At 44.4% G+C, this 10,556-nt stretch overlaps 1 pseudogene; it reads right to left on the bottom strand.

Annotated features, from left to right (window-relative positions):
• Positions 1-9,267: 9,267 nt before the first annotated feature.
• LOC126471752 (5S ribosomal RNA) lies at positions 9,268-9,385 on the bottom strand (annotated as a pseudogene).
• Positions 9,386-10,556: the final 1,171 nt, after the last annotated feature.

The raw sequence follows: 10,556 nt of genomic DNA, 5'->3' as shown, positions 1-10,556 counted from the left end.
GATCAGGAGCCTAAATTGTTTTCATATACCGGTACCAACTTCCAGAACAGTCACTTGAATGATATAAGAACACAGCGACATAACATCAAGTTAGAGGCAGTCCCTTTCTTTCTTTCTCGGGGAGCCATGGAAGAGCTTGTTGGCTTTCTTCGTGCCTGCCTGGCGAAAACAAGTCTCAACGACAGAAACAAGCCTTTCCGTCGTTTTAAACTCGAGCCCTTTGATTGGCCTGTAGTATCCCGCGCAGAACTTCCTAGAACTGTCTGGAACTTTCTCCGTTCAGAAAGAGCCCAGGGGCAACGACCCCTGCATTTTTCCAGCCCCTTTATTTGACAGCAGGTATTAAGAAGTCCTCCCAAACACTTAAACAGCTCAGTTCCATGAAAAATATTCGCAGTGATCCAGAATTCTTAAATTTCTATCACAGATACCAAAAGAGATACAGGAAGGTGCTTATCGCTGCAAAAAAGTCATTTAATGACAAAATAATATATAATGCAGAGAATAAAAGCAACGCAGTCTGGGATATTATAAAAAAGGAAACGGGGAGAGGCAAACAAAAGCAGAATACTGTACTGCTAAGGGAGGGGGATAAGGTAATAAATGATCCACAACACTTTGCAAACTATGTAAACGAGCATTTTTCAAGTATTGTAGAGAAGTTACAGCAAAAATTCCCCAAAACAAATATAACACCTGTAAATAATGTTGCACTAAATACAATGTTATTACTTCCAACCACAGAGAATGAAGCCAATAAAACTATTCAAAAACTAAAAAATCAAAAGTCAGTAGGCTTAGATGAAGTACCAATGTGTGTACTGAAACAATGCATAGGGATTATACAAGGCCCGATGACAAATATAATAAATCAATCCTTCACATCAGGGACATTTCCAGAGCAGTTCAAATAGGCAAGAGTTGTACCCTTGCTTAACAAAGGTAATGCAGAATACATAGAAAACTACCGGCCCATTTCCCTGATATCAGTATTCTCAAAAAGAATAGAAGCAAGTATGTAAGACAGATTAATGAATTACCTGAATAAATACAATCTTTTTTTAGCGAATCACAGTTTGGTTTCCGAATTGGCAAAAATACGGAGTCATCCATAGTAGACTTCAAAAAAGTTCATAAACTCAATTCACATTTACCAAGAAAAATAAACATAAAACTCAAAACCGCATTTTCTGCCAAGGAATAAAACTGTACAATAAATTACGAAAAGAGATTAAAGAAATTGCAAAAAATACACTTATTTAAAAAGGTAGCTAAAAAGTACCTGTTATGCAATACATTTTATACATTGAAGGATTACTTAGATAAAACAGAGTAGGGGTTTGATAAAAAAATTATACAAATAAATAATAATGATTATAAAACATCCAACGTTCCACATAACACCTTCACACTATGTTTTTTTCCTTCTTTTTTCCTTTCTAGAAACACTCTCCCCTCAAGCTATGCATAGCACAATACTAACACCTCTTCCTCTTTCTGAGCTCAACGTCTCATTCATTATGGAGGGATACTGACTCAGTTTTTCAAGATAGCAAAAGGGAAGTTGTGGTACAGAAAATGGCCCAGAGATCACCAGTGTGTGTGTGTGTGTGTGTGTGTGTGTGTGTGTGTGTGTGTGTGTGTGTGTGTGTGTTTGTGTATGTAGTCAGTGAAGTGTTAAGAAACAATGTGTGTATAGTGTGTGAAGTGACTGATAGTGAGATATGAGTGAACAGTGTGGCATTACATTATTTAATAAGTTATTTGTAAAAAAAGTATTGTATACCAGGAGTAAAATCTAATGATTCTCTCTAACTAGAAGTCTGTAAATATATATGTATACGAATTAGCTCATTTTAAATAGGTCTAAACTTGTAAATACTTTGACATGTCCTACATCCTTGTAAAAAGAGATCCACGGATGAATAAAGCTACTACTACTACTACTACTATTACTACTACTACTTAATGTACCACGATTTTTACCAGGCGCTGGGGGTGTCCGAGGGAGGTTTCGGAATTCTCGGGGGAGACACTAGGACCCGAGCAGCAGAAGATTACACACGTCTTGATGGAAGGTGGAGTTAACGTTAAGTCACGATGAGATTTTATAAGTTATATCACGTTCCAGCACCACCAGGAGTAGGTAGAGACTCCTTCCATAAAAACACGAGAGAACTACCGGATATCAGTAACGTCCTGCCACGATATTTCGGCACGGAGTCTTCTGGCCATCTTCAGGTGAGAGCCACTGTATATCGTGGCAGTACGTTACTGATATCCGGCAGTTCTCCCGTGTTTTTATGGAACAATAAGTACACCGGGAAAGGTTTAAACATCACGGGTAGAGACTCACTTTGTTTGTTTTTGCTTTTGCGTGTGATGTTTAATTATTTCACATGGAAATTAAAGTCATGAGGTCTAGCTGTAATGTTGGCTTGTACAAAGCCAAGTGACTGCCCTTTGAAATCGGTGGTTAATTTTGCACTTTTTCTTCCTCGTATTTTCACATGCAACTAGGTGGCCAAAGTGTCAATTCCACTTTTTCTAAATTCAATACTGGACGAGTCCTACGGTTTTTCTTACTGTAGTGTCAAATACCTTGTGGTCATCGACCATTCCATACAGTAACCTCCTTCGCTGGAGAGAACTCAAGCTCATGAGTGTATAGAGCACGAATAGTCATTGCATAAAAATAATAATCCGCTGCTCCGTAGAATTTATTGCAGTTTCAGACGACTGGTTTATTTCTCTTCCTAATTTCTCTCTCTGGATTCCTTATGTGAATGCACGTCCGTCGATCAGTTCTAAACTAGATTATTATCTCGAACGTATGAAGAAGTTCTCGGGCTGAATTCCCATGCTAGATTAACGGAGTCCACCCGTCCTTCGTGTGTACCTAAAGGATTGAAATAGTATGAAATTGTCTATGGTTTGAATATGTCTAATTTGGCATCAAGCATTGTAATAAATAACCGGATATCTGAACGAAGGTTAACTGTCATTTAATATTATTCTACCTCCCTTTTCTTTCAGGGAGTGTTGGTATGGTACTAGCAATCTATTAAGGAAAATGCATGCTGAAAAAGTAAATAGCTTCCTCAGTGCATGGCGGTGCCAGGTATTGACATATCTGTTGTGTTTATTTGTTGTTTTTCGTTATACGAGGGCGGTTCAGAAAGTAACCTCCGATTGGTCACAGTGCGGGTTGTGGGGGGAGTAGCGACGCCATCTGTGCGTTCACGCACTCAACAGGTCAGTCGGCATCAAGCCGTGGTCGAGTGAACGTCGTACCTGCGCTAGTTTAGTTTTTGTGGCAGTTTGAAATGTGTGCTGCAATAGAAAACCCCGCCAAATGTGAAGTGCGTGCTGTCATAAGGTTTTTTACAGCCAAAGGATATTCTGCAGCAGCTATTCATCGTGAGCTTTGTGCCATGTACGGACCAAGAGTTATGAGTGATGGAGTTGTCCATGAATGGGTACGTTTATTTAAAAGTGGACGAGAAAACGTTCATGATGAAGAGAGGAGTGGTAAACCATCATTGGTGACTGACGAACTCGTTCAGACAGTTGATGCAAAAGTTCGTGAAAATCGACGTTTCTCAATGTCAGAGTTGTCTACTGGTTTTCCACAGATTTCTAAGACTCTCTTGTACGAGATAGTGACAGCAAGATTGGGTTACCGTAAGTTCTGTGCACGATGGGTGCCCAAAATTCTTACCGACCACCACAAAACTCAAAGAATGGCCTCTGCATTAGACTTTCTGTCACGTTATGAGGACGAAGGAGAACCATTGTTAAACAGAATCGTGACCGGTGACGAAACCTGGATTAAGTACGTGAACCCTGAGACAAAAGAACAATCAAAGATGTGGGCACATTCAAATTCGCCTACCAAACCAAGAAAAGCCTCGCAAGATTTTTCTGCCAGAAAACTGATGGCAACGGTGTTTTGGGATGCCAAAGGGGTGTTGTTGGTTGAATTCATGGAACGTGGTACGACCATTAATCAAGACGTGTACTGTGAAACAATATAAAAGTTACGACGGGCTATACGGAACAAACGCCGTGGTATGCGGACTTCCGGTATTGTTTTTTTGCACGATAACGCCCGTCCTCACTCTGCTCGCAGAACAACGGCCCTTCTTGAGTCCTTCAAGTGGGACGTTATCAACCATCCACCTTACAGCCCAGACCTGGCGCCAAGTGATTATCACCTCTTCATGCATTTGAAGAAATGGCTCGGGTCACAGCGGTTTGATGACGACGAAGAGCTCAAAGATGCGGTCACAGGCTGGCTCCAGGCATAAGCGGGTGATTTTTATGCAGAAGGAATTTCAAAGCTTGTGAAGAGATACGATAAGTGCCTCAATCGCTATAGAGACTATGTAGAAAAATAGTGCAAAGATGTAGTTGTAAGATGTATATATTAAAATATTTTTATTTAACTTGGTGTATTTTTTTAAATCAACTGGAGGTTACTTTCTGAACGGCCCTCATATTAGATCAGTTTGAAATGGTAGGGCTTTGATGTTTTAATTTAAGTCAAGATTCTCTGGGACATATGTGCATGCAGTGGACCATTTATCTGCCCATGAGGTGAGATACAGCAAGTGAAACTTTTCCCGATATGCTAAAGTTAAATAGATTACCCTGTTCATCATTGACCAGTTGGTCAGATAGTACACTCCTGGAAATTAAAATAAGAACACCGTGAATTCATTGTCCCAGGAAGGGGAAACTTTATTGACACATTCCTGGGGTCAGATACATCACATGATCACACTGACAGAACCACAGGCACATAGACACAGGCAACAGAGCATGCACAATGTCGGCACTAGTACAGTGTATATCCACCTTTCGCAGCAATGCAGGCTGCTATTCTCCCATGGAGACGATCGTAGAGATGCTGGATGTAGTCCTGTGGAACGGCTTGCCATGCCATTTCCACCTGGCGCCTCAGTTGGACCAGCGTTCGTGCTGGACGTGCAGACCGCGTGAGACGACGCTTCATCCAGTCCCAAACATGCTCAATGGGGGACAGATCCGGAGATCTTGCTGGCCAGGGTAGTTGACTTACACCTTCTAGAGCACATTGGGTGGCACGGGATACATGCAGACGTGCATTGTCCTGTTGGAACAGCAAGTTCCCTTGCCGGTCTAGGAATGGTAGAACGATGGGTTCGATGACGGTTTGGATGTACCGTGCACTATTCAGTGTCCCCTGGACGATCACCAGTGGTGTACGGCCAGTGTAGGAGATCGCTCCCCACACCATGATGCCGGGTGTTGGCCCTGTGTGCCTCGGTCGTATGCAGTCCTGATTGTGGCGCTCACCTGCACGGCGCCAAACATGCAAACGACCATCATTGGCACCAAGGCAGAAGCGACTCTCATCGCTGAAGACGACACGTCTCCATTCGTCCCTCCATTCACGCCTGTCGCGACACCACTGGAGGCGGGCTGCACGATGTTGGGGCGTGAGCGGAAGACGGCCTAACGGTGTGCGGGACCGTAGCCCAGCTTCATGGAGACGGTTGCGAATGGTCCTCGCCGATACCCCAGGAGCAACAGTGTCCCTAATTTGCTGGGAAGTGGCGGTGCGGTCCCCTACGGCACTGCGTAGGATCCTACGGTCTTGGCGTGCATCCGTGCGTCGCTGCGGTCCAGTCCCAGGTCGACGGGCACGTGCACCTTCCGCCGACCACTGGCGACAACATCGATGTACTGTGGAGCCCTCACGCCCCACGTGTTGAGCAATTCGGCGGTACGTCCACCCGGCCTCCCGCATGCCCACTATACGCCCTCGCTCAAAGTCCGTCAACTGCACATATGGTTCACGTCCACGCTGTCGCGGCATGCTACCAGTGTTAAAGACTGCGATGGAGCTCCGTATGCCACGGCAAACTGGCTGACACTGACGGCGGCGGTGCACAAATGCTGCGCAGCTAGCGCCATTCGACGGCCAACACCGCGGTTCCTGGTGTGTCCGCTGTGCCGTGCGTGTGATCATTGCTTGTACAGCCCTCTCGCAGTGTCCGGAGCAAGTATGGTGGGTCTGACACACCGGTGTCAATGTGTTCTTTTTTCCATTTCCAGGAGTGTATATTACCCGGGGGCTATATTTCAACCATCAGTATTCCCAGTGCTGCAGTGGGGGCTGTATACGTTGCAGTACGCCGAAACATCGTAGGTATGTTCATTAATTGATGAACTCGCGGAATGCATTGAAAAAAAAAAAAAATAATGCAGTAGTTCCACTTACGGCCACCAGGTGAAAATGGCACTGTAAGCAGTCAGACTGTGGTGTGCGTGCAGGAAAAGGAGAGGTCCGCGCCGGATTAGCCGAGCGGTCTCAGGCGCTGCAGTCATGGACTGTGCGGCTGGTCCCGGCGGAGGTTCGAGTCCTCCCTCGGGCATGGGGGTATGTGTTTGTTCGTAGGATAATTTAGGTTAAGTAGTGTGTAAGCTTAGGGACTGATGACCTTAGCAGTTCAGTCCCATAAGATTTCACACACATTTGAACATTTTTTCAAAAGGAGAGGAACGATCGAATACATGATAATGGTGACGCGTTTGTTAGGGTACGATCACAAGTTGTAACATTTGTTTATAACATGCGTCCAGTATGAACTCCTGACTCAGCAACATGCTGCATCCGTTACACGGCATGGTCGACTGTTGCTGGCAGCATATCCTGTGTAATCACAGCGATACGTCGTTGTATGCTGTTCTTCAGATCAGGAAGAGGCCGGATAAATCCCCGATAGACACGATTTCTCAAATCATGTGGAGACATGCATTCAGGTCGGGGAATCTGGAGGGCCAGACACCTTGAAATTGCCTAGAGATGGTGCGGTCGTTACGGAAGGTTTCTCGAAGCAAATCTTTCACCTGGAAAGCGATGTGTGGTGTTGACCCGTCTTGCATGAAAATAGTGGTGCGGACGCAGTTGAGTTCTTCCAAATCTGGAATCACTTGATGCACATGGACGTTCTTACAACGTGCAGACGACAATGTACACCTAACAGACCCGCAAGGCATCATCTCCTCGAAGAGGAGCAGTCCGAGAATGGAGGAGTTTTTGAAACCACACCACACAGTCACATAAGCTGAGTACAGTGGATGTTCCTGTGGCTGGCCATTGTCACCGAGCAGTTCTAGGCGCTTCAGTCCTGAACCGCGCTGCTGCTACGGTCGCAGGTTCGAATCCTGCCTGGGGCATGGATGTTTGTGATGTGCTTAGGTTAGTTAGGTTTAAGTATTTCTAAGTCTAGGGGACTGATAACCTCAGATGTTAAGTCCCATAGTGCTTAGAGCTATTTGAATCATTTTTTGATGTTCCTGCTCAAGTAGTGTAGTGGAACCCCATATGCAGCAGTTCTGTGCATTCACGACATCGTGCAGAGTAGAATGTGCCTCTTTCCCGACATCTTGTCATCCATTTCCATGCGTGCCGAAACAAAATTTTTTGAAGTGTTGACCAGGGGAGAGACAATTCCCGTCGCACAGCTCGAGCACCGGCTGCAGAATTTGAGGTATGTGCTGCACGGTCGGTTACAGCTACAACAATTGTGTCAACAGCTGTCATGGGAATTGGCCGCCTACCCCTCCCTATTGCACTACCTAATTCTCCTGTTTCTTCACATATCTTGATCGTGTTTTTTAGCTCATTTGCTGATAGTAGACTTATTCACAGTTGTTTTTCTCGGCGACATTCCTGCATCGCAGCGCTGCTATTGCTGCCGTTCTGATAAAACAACTTCACCAGTACTGCACGATCCTTCTTCCCAATAGCCACTGCGTTTCGTACGGGAAAGTTCAACCTTCTTTATCCTTTACACCAGCGGGTCTGGCTACTTCCAGAACCGTAACGAAACTATCTCAGTGATTTCAAAGCCAACGTATTGAATTTTATTTGTGTCGATAATATACTGAACGAGAAATCAAGAGCACTGTGCAAGGTAGTCGCAAATCTCTGCGGGCAGAGGTATATTTTTTGCCACAGTGGAGGCGTGGTGGCGAGAATGGGTCAGCAGTCACGTAGGCGTGCATTTCCGCTCACTACAATCAGTTGTCAGAGTACGCCAGCGAATACGGACGCGATTATTGTGTCTTTTCGCTTCGCTTCGAGCAAGTATAGAATGGAGACATTTTTCAAAAGAACTGCGCAGCCCTCTACGAATATAAAATGGAGAAATTTCTCAAAAGAACTGTGCAGCTCTCCACGACTGGCGCGAGTGGCGGAGGCAGGAGCGATTTTTTTTAACCTTTATTCGTCACCTTTCAGCTAAACATTTCAAGAAAGCTGATAAATCGTCGATTTCCTCGAAAGGAAAATGAAAACCCTTAACTAGCAGCGAATTACTGTGTTTCAGGTAATAAAATGGTATTGTTATTGTTGATTAATACTACATTATTAATTACTTATTTATTTTCATGATTTAACAATACTTTTTATTTTACATAATTTTAAGTATCCAGTATCAATGAGAAAGTGTCATTAGCTAGCTACTGAATCACATATCGAGTCGCTAATGAAGGGAAGCCGCATACAGATGCCGAGAATCTTATTTCGCAGCAGCTCTGGATGTGACTGAAATTACTAGGCCTACTTGGAATGTACGGAACGATAGGTCACAAAATCCGATGAAGTTTGCCACAATTTTGTGTTGGGTAGTGTCTCTAGTATGCCCGCAGATCGCGTTACGTCACTCTTTTCAGTTTGGAGCGCACATTGTGCGCGTAAAGATGCCTAGAAAACAGTGTCTCCCACCAAGTATAGGTGCCTGCCGAGAGATTTCACCTGATTTCATGCAACCCCACATAACGTAACTTTCGTGCAGTAGGAGCAATGGGGATGGTCTCGCAGCGTTTTCGATGAGTGGCGTTTGATCACCCACCAGGCAGCCCGAACTTGACTCCCTCCGATTTTCATCTCTACTCAAATGAACCGCTGGCTATGAGGACAACATTTTGGCACTGACATTGAGTTGCAGTCCAGCCTAGAAAAGTGTCGTAAAACACAGAAGGGTGTCTTCTATGACGAGCACAGCAGTATAGCACTCCGTCTTCAGGCCACAAGTGGCCCATCGGGACCATCCGACCGCCGTGTCATCCTCACCGCGGATAGGAGGGGCGCGTGGTCAGCACACCGCTCTCCCGGTCGTTACAACGTTTTTTTTTTTTTTTTGACCGGAGCCGCTAATATTCGGTCGAGTAGCTCCTCAATTGGCATGACGAGGCTGACTGCACCCCGAAATATGGCAACAGCACATGGCGGCCCGGATGGTCACCCATCCAAGTGCCGGCCACGCCCGACAGCGCTTAACTTCGGTGATCTGACGGGAACCGGTGTACCCACTGCGGCAAGGCCGTTGCTTCTTCTATGACGAGGGTACTGTAAATTTGTGACATTGCTACGACAGAAGCCTAAGTCGAAGCGACGTCTGTAGAAAATTAGCTGGAAGGTGTAGCTAATTGTTGCAAATGAAACAGTTTTGATTTTCACTGCGGTTCCCGTTTCGCGACCGATTGTCCATTATTTTCGAAATAGCCCTCGTATTTTAGGCAAGCTAGAGGTAAATAATATGAAAAGACACTACTTTCTGGTAATACCAGTGCACGCACAATAATCTATATAGTGTGTGACATTCAAGAAGAATTAGTCGAAACATCAAAGAAGGGACCACGTTTTGCTATGTAATTTGATGAATCTACTAATATTTCAGACTGTGCACAGTTTATGGTATTTATGCTCTTTGAAGCAAATGAAAGTATCATGAGAAACATTTTATTTCACTACCTCCCAGTGTCTGTACGACATATTTTTTTAGAAAGCACTCGCAACTACGAGACTGATTGGATAAAATGAATTGTCATTTGCGGTGAAGGTGCTAAAGCTATGACTGGAAATAAAAGTGGATTTGTTGCAAAATTAAAATCAGTAGTGCAAAATGTTTTATGAGCACACTGCTTCCTTCATCGACCAGTTCTGGCGGCCACGGTTTTACGTTGTGAATTGGATTGTGTGCTTAAACAGGTGAGCAAATTTGTGCACTATATTAAAGGTAGAGGGTTTCAAACTCTACTGTTTGGAATCACTTGTGAAGACGTCGATTCGATACATCAAAGTCTCGTTTGTGAGACAGGGGTAAGGTGGCATTCCAAAGGAAAGGTATTGACACGAGAAAGCTGAAATGTTCATGTTCTTAGACGACTCAAAATCTGGATTTGCGAATAATTTTTGTGGCTCCATTTAGCAATTAAAGTTTAGATTTCTTTCTGATCTTTTTAAGTCCATAAATACACAGATGATAAATGTTTTTCATCTCCTCGATTCCGAGAGTTCCGGAACCTGTGCAGAAAATCGGAATAGAGAACAACATAAACATCATTTCCGCCTTTTTTATTGCTCATGATAACCACACCATACAGCGAGACCTTCAGTGGTGGTGGTTCAGATTGCTGTACACACCAATAACTCTAACATCCAGTAGCACATCCCCTTGCATTTATGCATGCCTGTATTCGTCGTGGCGTACTATCCACAA

The sequence above is a fragment of the Schistocerca serialis genome, chromosome 3 (genome assembly GCF_023864345.2).
Source record: "Schistocerca serialis cubense isolate TAMUIC-IGC-003099 chromosome 3, iqSchSeri2.2, whole genome shotgun sequence".
Taxonomy (NCBI): Eukaryota; Metazoa; Arthropoda; class Insecta; order Orthoptera; family Acrididae; genus Schistocerca; species Schistocerca serialis.
The sequence above is the reverse complement of the archived record's forward strand: the minus strand, read 5'-3'. Positions and strand labels throughout refer to the sequence as shown.